Source organism: Sapajus apella, unplaced genomic scaffold (assembly GCF_009761245.1).
Source record: "Sapajus apella isolate SASKATOON/1434 unplaced genomic scaffold, GSC_monkey_1.0 scaffold26, whole genome shotgun sequence".
NCBI classification, from domain to species: Eukaryota; Metazoa; Chordata; class Mammalia; order Primates; family Cebidae; genus Sapajus; species Sapajus apella.
This window is the reverse complement of record NW_022436966.1, coordinates 6,238,676-6,248,203: the sequence shown is the minus strand read 5'-3', so window position 1 is coordinate 6,248,203 and position 9,528 is coordinate 6,238,676.

Below are 9,528 nucleotides of genomic sequence, written 5' to 3'. Positions count from 1 at the left end.
TTTTTTTTTTGGTTTTTTTTTTTTTTTTTTTGAAGTCTAAGGATTCATAGTGAAAACTGCATTCAAAAGTCACTTGAATTTTTTTTTCCTTTAGAGTAATTCTGTTTGAAATAAGTTGAATTCTTTTGCTTATTTTTGCATTGAATTTCAGGTTTTCTCCCTATGCCCAGCCTCATTAGTTTTATTTTTTTGAATCTACAGAATATTTATGTAATTCCAAAAGTCAAAATTATACAAAAAACATGGTACTTAGAAAAAAAGTTACTCTCTTTTCTATAAATTCCACCCTGAACTCCTTCCCATAAAAAATCAGTTTTAGAAGTTTATAGTTAATCCTTTTTTTTACATAAAAATAATCACGTTTTCTTATTTCTCCTTTCTCGCATTAAGAATAGCAGGCTGTAGATACTTCTTTGCCTTTGATCCTCTCCCGTTAATAATACATATAGAAAATCAGTTTCTATCAGTTCATACAAATTTTCTTCATTTCATTTTCTTCATTCCATAGTACTCCACTGTGTGTATCTTCCATAATTTATTCAATCTTCCTTGCTTAGGAAATTTAGTAATTGCCAATGGTTTCTAATTACAAGTTATAACTTGTTAGAGGTGTATCTTCAGGCTAAATTGCTAGAAGTAAAATTTCTGGACCAAATGAGTTTGTAGTTTTGTTAGATATTGTCAGATTCCCTTTTAAAAGAGTTACATTTTGGATTGCCACCAACAATGAAAGAGAATGTCCATTTTCCAACAGGTGTGTCAATAGTATATTGCTAACCTTTTGCATTTTTGACTAACCAATGAGGCCTAGTATTTAGCATATTTTAATGTAAATTTAAATTTAATAGTATTCAATATACTTGAATTTCTCTTTTATAAATAAACAACTTTTAATAGATTAAAGGTCATTTTAACATTTAAAAAAATATTATGTTTGGATATTTGTCCATTTTGAACTTAGCCTTTTTTCCTTAATATTAAAAAGTTTCCTGCTTGTTAAAACATTAGCCCTTTAACCAAGATATCGTTTAAATAGTGTTTCTGAATTTGTCATTTGTTTTTAGACCAATATTTGCAAATGGTTTATTTTTATGTAGCAAAATGTGTCAGTCTTTTATGCTTCTCATTTTTAAGCTATAGTTCAAAAGCTTTACCCTAAATCTAAGTTATAAAGACACTTACTGAGGCTTTAATCTAATATTTATACATTTTAACATTTAAACTTCTGAACCATTTGGAGTTTGTTGTTTTCTGTGGTTTCAGTAATGAATTTATTACTTTTAAGATTTTTTCTAAATGGGTATTTAGTTGTCTCAAAATCATTTATCAAAATGTCCTGGTTTTTTGTTTTCTTGGTTTTAATAAAATAGGTCTTCTTATGAAAAAATATCAGTTTGACATTCAAAATGTGTTAACAAACCTAGATTTTCATCAGGCTTTCTCTATTACTATTCTAACCAGGAAACAAAAGACTGGGTCCAATAGCTGCCCTAGAACAGAAAGTCTTAAGTAGCTAATTATTAATAATTTTATCCCTATTCTCTAAATAAATTCTTGGTTTCAGTGCAACACTCATTTGTATTCAGGAAGTACCTAGACTCTTTAGAGCAAGGAGCTTTTGTCTTGGATTAAATGGGTGATAGAGTCAAAATATTGATACAGACATTTCCATTTCTTTCATGATAAAATAAATGCTTTTCAAATAATAGTGTTATCATTAGAGCCTATGAATAAAAGATAAGGGAAAAAAAGTACAAGTTTGTTCCAGATTTGAGATACCACTTTATCACATACTAAATTTCCATGTGAACTTAGGTCTATCTCTGGTTATTCTCTTCTAGTCTGTTGATCTGTCTATTCAGGTATCAGTGCCACACTGCTTCAATTATAGAGGCTTTGTAATGCATTTTAATGCTTGTCAGGACTAGCACCTACCCTTTCCTCAAAAAGCTTTTCATTTTGTTTATTTTCCTCAATATTTTTGTGTGGTCACTTTTTCAATAAAATCTTTAGCATCAATTCTTCCTGCTCTAGAAGTAAAGCTTGTTGGTTTGGAAACACACTAAATTCATACATTGAGAGAAAGTGGCATCTATGTTGAGACACCCTTTTCATTTGTTAATGTATACTTTTCTTTCAGGTGTATTTTATAATTTTCTTCATATGTTTTTCACATTATTTCGTTAAGTTTATGCTTTGGCATTTTTATTGTTGTCACTAACAATATAACAGGTTTTTACACTTTCATTGTATCTTCTAAAACTAGTTACTGTTGGTGTATTAGTCCGTTTTCACACTGCTATAAATAACTGCCTGAGACTGGGTAATTTATAATGGAAAGAGGTTTAATTGATTCACAGAGAGAGAGAGAGAAAGAGAGAGAGAGACAGACAGACATCAGGGTAAACTGCCATATTTAAACCAACAGATCTTGTGAGAACTCATTCACTATCACAAGAACAGCATGGGAAACCATGAACCAGTCACCTCCCACCAGTCACTCCCAGATGAGGTTTGGGTGGCCACACAGAGCCAAACCATGTTAATTGGTATATATAAAGACTAATGATTTTTGCCTGTTAATTTACAGCCTGCTACAGTGATGAATTACTTTATCATTTAAGTTAGTTTGACCATTTATTATTTAGGGTTTTCCAGCAGGTGTATATACTATCATTTCATCAGCAATAAAGACTTTCACTTCTTTACCAATTTGTGTGTCTCTAATTGTTTTGTCTTGTCTAATTACAATGGCTGACAATTTCAGGATAACATTAAATGTAGTGAGGACAGAGGACAAATTGGCTTATTCCTGATCTCAGTGGAAATTCTTCTGCTTTCCTGTTAAGTAACATGCTGGCATTATAATTTAAGCATATGCTTTTTATCAGGTAGCCATTTATCCTTTTTTTTTCCTTTTTTTCTTTTTTTTATTTCATTTTAGATTTTGGGGTACATGTGAAGAACATGCAAGATTGTTTCATAGGTACACACATGGGAGTGTGGCTTGCTGCCTTCCTCCCCATCACCTATATCTCTCATTTCTCCCCATGTTATCCCTCTCCAACTCCCCAACCCCTGCTGTCCCTCCCCTATTTCCCCCTGACAGACCCCAGTGTGTGATGCTCCCCTCCCTGTGTCCATGTGTTCTCATTGTTCAACACCCACCTATGAGTGAGAACATGCAGTGTTTGATTTTCTGTTCTTGTGTCAGTTTGCTGTAATTTAAGCATATGTTTTTATCAGGTAGCCATTTATCCTTTTTATCCTTTTTAAATTAAGAATTGGTATTGAATTTTTCAAATGCTTTTTGCTTCTATGAGGAAGGACAAATAATGTTTCTCCTTAGACTTAGTAAAATGGTGATTGATATTCAGTTTTTCTATTATCAAAATTTACATTCTTGATATAAATAACACTTGGTCATCACTTTTTTTTTGGATAATTTTCTATTTGTTAGTATTTATTTAGAATCTTTGTATCAATGTTTATGAGTGATGTTAGTTTGTAATTTTCCTTTTTTCTATTATCAACTCTTTGTATTAATGTTATACTAGCTTTATATAAAGAATTTTAATATTTAACTTTATTTTTTATGCTTCCAGACGTTTTATATAGCATTTGAACTAGCTAATTACTAAGTACTTGAAATAATTATGAACTATCTGGGGATAGTCCATTTTTGTAGAGTAGTTCCCTGCCAATTAGTTATTTTCTTTAAAAAAAAAATCTCTCTATGGATTTCTTTTGGTGAACTCTCTTTTCCTTGGAAACCATACATTTCATCTACATTTTCAAATTGCTTGTGTGGAGGAGTGCAAAGCAATATCTTATAATTTTAAAAAATATTTACTCTCAATCAGTAGTTATTTATACCTCATAATTTTATATTTTGTATATTTGTGCTTTCTCACCTTATTTCTTGATTAAATAGTGGCTGGTGTGTGTGTTTTAAATACTTTTTTTCTCAAAGAAACAGGCCTTTGGTTTATTAAATTGATCTGCTGTTTTACTATGTTCTACTTCATTAATTTCCATCTGTTTTTTTTTTTATTATTGATTCTTCCCTTGTGCTTCTTCATGTTTACTTTGTTTTTCTCCTTCTAGATTTTTGAGTTGGAAATTGAATTCATTTATTTTTATTTTTAAATTTTTACTGGTGTAGGTGTTTAAAACTATAAATAGTTACTGGTACTGCTTTAAATTTATCAGTTAGATTCAAACATATAGTATTTTATATTATTTTTAGTATTCTAAATTTTGTTTGCATTTCTTCTTTCACTTAAAAGTAAGTTTTTTTTTGTTTGTTTGTTTGTTTAATTTCCAAGCAGAATGGGTTTTAGTTTTATTTTTCATTGAATTGGGAATGTCGTTTTTATTTCATTGAGTCAGGAATGTTGTTTTATTTCATTGAATCAGGAATGTTGTTTTTAAAGTGTTTTGAAATTCATGAAATTTTCTGAGCAACTTATGTGATCAATTGTTGTGAGCATAGTATATGCACTTGACAAGAAGCCTCATTCTCAATTATCATGGCATATTGTTTGATACATTTCCAAAAGTTCTACCTTATCTATTATGTTATTTAGTTCTGCTACTTATATTTTAATACAGTTAATGTGTTTTGCATGAAGGATGGAATGTTAAAATAATCCTACTATCAGTGTTTCTATTTTATTTGACTCAAAAATATCCATAACTGTTATATGTGCATTATAAATTGCCGCTTAAGTTTCTCTGTTGTTTCAGCAGCATCCTTAATTTTTTTCATACTTTATTCTTTCTTTTTACTGCCATATCTCAAGGGTCACACCCTTTACTTATGACTGTGTCTCCCAAAAGCAATACTTCTTTTAGGCTTCAGCCTCTTCTGTTCAGATTCAAGCCCTTTCTCTATAAATGATGCAGTGAACCACTCAGGCCCAGATAACTGTTCTCAGTATTTGTTTCTCTTTCTGAGGATGATTTTGCCTATGCTTCATTGATGATATTGAATCCTATCTACTTTTTCACGTGTAGTCACCAAGGGTCCCCTTCCTCCTTTTTCTCTTCACCCATAGACTTGTAGAGGCAAAGGAATCTCTGTTGGAATTCAGTATATATTTCCCTACTTCCAGGCAATACAAAGTTTATGATATTCTCAGTTTCTAGTAGTAATGTTGAAGCCATGGATCCTGTGTGGTTTTATTAAACAATATTCTGTTGATATTTTTTGTTATTTAAGATGATGTATACATAGAGAGAAACTTAGGCAGTTACCGTTTTCTTAAGCCAGCAACTTTTAACTTGAGTTGGGGGCACTGGACCCTCTGGGTAGAATGTGCTTTTAAATGTGGTGTTTGCTATAAAAAGTAAATGTCCTTACCCTCTTTGAGTTGATCCTTCTAATACTGTTCTCCTCTGGCACATAATCAAACATTTAGAAAAAAGTTTCATGTGAATTTTTGCAAAATCATCCTCTCTCTCTTAAGTGTTTCTTTTTGGAATGGAACAGACATTTCCTGACCCAATTTGTAAAGGAAGATTATCTGTTGGCTTTAGTAATGTCTGCATATTTTTCCCAAGAAAAAAGGCTTAAGAAGACTCATATTTTCAAATTTAAGAAATTTCCTTTTAGCACTCTCCTCTTCTCCCAAAAGACAAACAATGAATATTAGGAGGACTATAAGAAATGTGAAAAGCTTGGGCTTATATAAAATTAACATGAATGTAATGTTTTGTGCAACTCATAACAAATGATCATTTGGAGGTAAATCTATCCTTTGCTCATTATTCACACTACCAAAACACCTAAGCATAAATCTATGTATTTGATAAGAGTAATTAGTAACCACAGGAACAGCAAGCACTACAGAAAGATAAACATCAAATAACAGTACAATAAACTGATGTACATTCAAAGTTTCCCTTTTATATTTGGAAAGAGCAGTAATCTGCTACTGTTTAAAACATAGACTCATAGGTGGGACAAGGAATATAGTACCAATCTCATGTGCGTGAAACTAATAGGTATTCAGGAAAAAAATTTGAAATAAAATTATGAGTTTATGGTGGCGAATTTCAGAAGATGTAGCCTTTTTTTAAGTTTTATGTTCTATTCTGTCAGCAAACATGCCTGAAACTCTAGGATCTTTCAATAGCAGATCATTTCGTAGACAAATATTTCAGTGCATTTTTGTACTCTTTTGATGACATTGGTCAAATTGGCTAGACTTGGCTAATTATTGTGTAGGAAGTAGTGGTGGTATATATACATTCAATTCAAATCTCTTAGTGACTGGTCAATTCAGCTGAACATATACTCAAAAATAAAATAAGTTAATATGCTATTAACTAGGAATCTAAATAACCTATGATATAGTATCAGTAAATGCTGCAGAGATAGTTTGTTCATTTATGTTATGAAGTTTAAGACTTCATCTAAGCTCTATAGTTTGTCTTCCCATACAAAAAGCAGTAGGAATGTTGCCTACAGACAGTTCGGCACTGAAGAACCTGATAAGGTAATTTTCCCTGAATTAAATAACAAGTGTTGTATTTCAATACTGTAACTACATCTGTATCTTTGAAAGAAAGAGGGGAAAGATATGAGTAGCTTACATGAGTACCTACTTACTCCAGTGTGTTTTTTTCATTTCCTTAGTTACTTCAAGACCTGCAATTAGCCCACAAAATCCTTTAAGTTCTCCGTAGCCAAATAAAGTAAAATTGCGATTAACCTAAGATAGAGAATTTTGGTCATTAGAAATTGTGGTTAATTGTGTTATTGTCATTACTAATTCACAGTAATTACTTTCTGTTTCAGTATTCTTGCTGAAATTCTCTGAGAAAATAAATCAACTTAATTTCTTCACTCAGTGAGAGACAATATAAATAAAATTGTACCAGTATACTAGGACATATGCTAGAATTATTTCTCTGTTAAAAAAAAAAAAAAAAAAAAGTAGTGATCTTGGAATCCAGAACAATACTTTATACATAACAAAGCCTTCAATAAATATGTTGAGAGGATGAATAATTAGAAGTTGCTTCTCCATATAAATGGAACACAAAAATAGTTCATTATGAATCTTGTTAGCAAAGTTCTAGTTAAAAGTATTTTAAGGTAATTGATTCTAAATCCTCCTTAGCAAAGAATGAATGTTTTTCTAACATCCCACTTAGGATCATAAGGCCTGCCAATTCATTAGGGTGTCTGTGAAATAAAGGATTTAGATGAGAATTTTAGGGTTCATTAACAATCTCCAATTCTAAGAATAATTAATCTTTTTATTGTGAATGATAACCAAGCTCATGTACAAACTCTCTGAATTACTAATAACCCTAGCAAGAGGTGTGTGTTAGTAAGGCCTATAGTAGATAAGCCCAAGCGTTAGTTGATGTAATCTTGAAGAGGAAACAGATTTGTTCCTGTTGAAATGCTACAATCCTTGGGGTGGTAGACGGATGAAAGAGGAATTCACTTTGTTAATAATGTGTAGCATTCTAAATCTGCTAATAGGTCATTCATTTATATGGCTCTTGAATGACTACCTTTGGGAAATCCCAAATGATTTCAATTAAAGTGGTCATTATGGAAGTCAATAATTATGGTGATATTTGAGAGGCAATTCTTTTGTAATATGAGATAAATGAAGAGAAGATATCACCAAAGCCTTAGGGACTTTGACAGTGACAAGAAATATCTAACAATATTTAATGTACATGTGAGGACATATTTGAAACACGGCTGTGATCCTTGTGGCCTCATCAAAAGTTTCTTAACTTGACAATCCTGGAACAAGTACGAATATAAGTGTTGGAAGCTAAGCGGTGTTGCAAACTAAGCAGTGTTGCAGAACAATAGCAGTGTCTTTGGACAACAGTGGCTGTGCACGAGGGAATTAAATCATAATACTATGGAAGCAGAAAGTAATGTGACAGAATTTGCTGAGGAGTTTCTGCAAAGAACCCATGTTTCCATCTTCTGATACCCAAATATAGTCCTTTCACTGACCTTAACACCTGCCTCACACTGGATTGTAGAACTTCCTTGATATGGGTTGAGTACTAACTTCCCACTTGCTATCTGGCTGTACTTTCTTAGCTCACAAAATGTAACTATTTATTGCTGGTAAGATATTATTGATCAGGCTCCTGACATTATTGCTGAATTCTGTGGTACAAACTAAACATGCTACTGTATTTCTTTATTTCTACTTTCAGCATTACATTGAACATGATATTATTTTACCAAAATCTGTCCACTCCCAGCTAGCTCACTGTAATATTTTTGATTTATTTACAAAGAATAACTTATTTTAGCCAAAAATCTGTTCTAGAGCAAACAGGTACAACTTCTGACTCAAGAGGATAAATTATTCATAGCCACTGACCCATGTCTTTGCTTGGTTTCTTGGATAGGTTTCATGGGAATTATCTAAAACTTCTGCCTCTTTCCATTCAGTTAATTGTTACTGGATTCATTTTTTTTTTCTTTTTCTGTTTGTTAACTTGCTTATTTATTCATTCATTTATTTTAGGAAGAATATTTAACATGTGATCTATACTTTTAACAAATATTTAAGTGTATAATACAATACTATTAACTATAGGCATGACGTACAGCAGATCTTTAGAATTTATTTATCTTACATAACTGACATGTTATTCCCACTGAATAGTAACATTCCATTTCTCCCTCCTCCCAGCCCCAGAAACCCCCATTCTACTCTCTGCTTCTACAATTTTTGCTATTTCAGATATTTCATGTGTTCTTACATCACCTGGATGAAACCCAGGTTCTGTTTAAGATCTAAGCCAAAGGGAGCTTGAAACATCTATGATTTTATAATCTGTCTAGTCATAAAGATATCTAAAATCATTTTAAGATATTCATGAAAATTTTAAAAAAATAAACATTTGAACAAGAAAATTATCCATGATCAGTAGAGAATGTGTTTTCATGCTTTTCACTATACACTTAATAGCAAAGTGTGAAATGATCAACTTTCAAACACCTAAACTAAGACTTGGTCTGCAATGATTTGGGCCTTTTCTGGTCACTCTATCAAGATTCTGATCACCCTATTCAAGACCAGTGCATGCCATGGAGGATGGCAACAAAAACCTCCACCCAGTTGTGCTGTGTGACATTTGGAAGCACAGTTTCATAGCAGGTTGGTGATCCAACACTCAAGGACTAGACATTCCTGGATGACTCAAAGCCCATAAACTTGATCCCTGAGGCTAAACTGACATAACAGAAGTAAAACTCCCATCTATGATGCCACAATCCTATCTTCCTTTAGAGTTTATTAAATAGAGTTTTCCATAACCCTGAGTGGAGAAATACATACTGTATTCTTATATAATTTCTTAGCCTATTTTGGTACATAGCTTCACACTACCAATTGATTCAGGGAAGCTGAATCAACACTTTCCAAACGTAAGCAGTTGGAATTTGAGTTTGCTCGAATTCCAGTTCCTGAGCTTATCATCGTACTCAAGAAATCCAGATATCTTTTGTCTAGCCCAGTGTTATAAGAT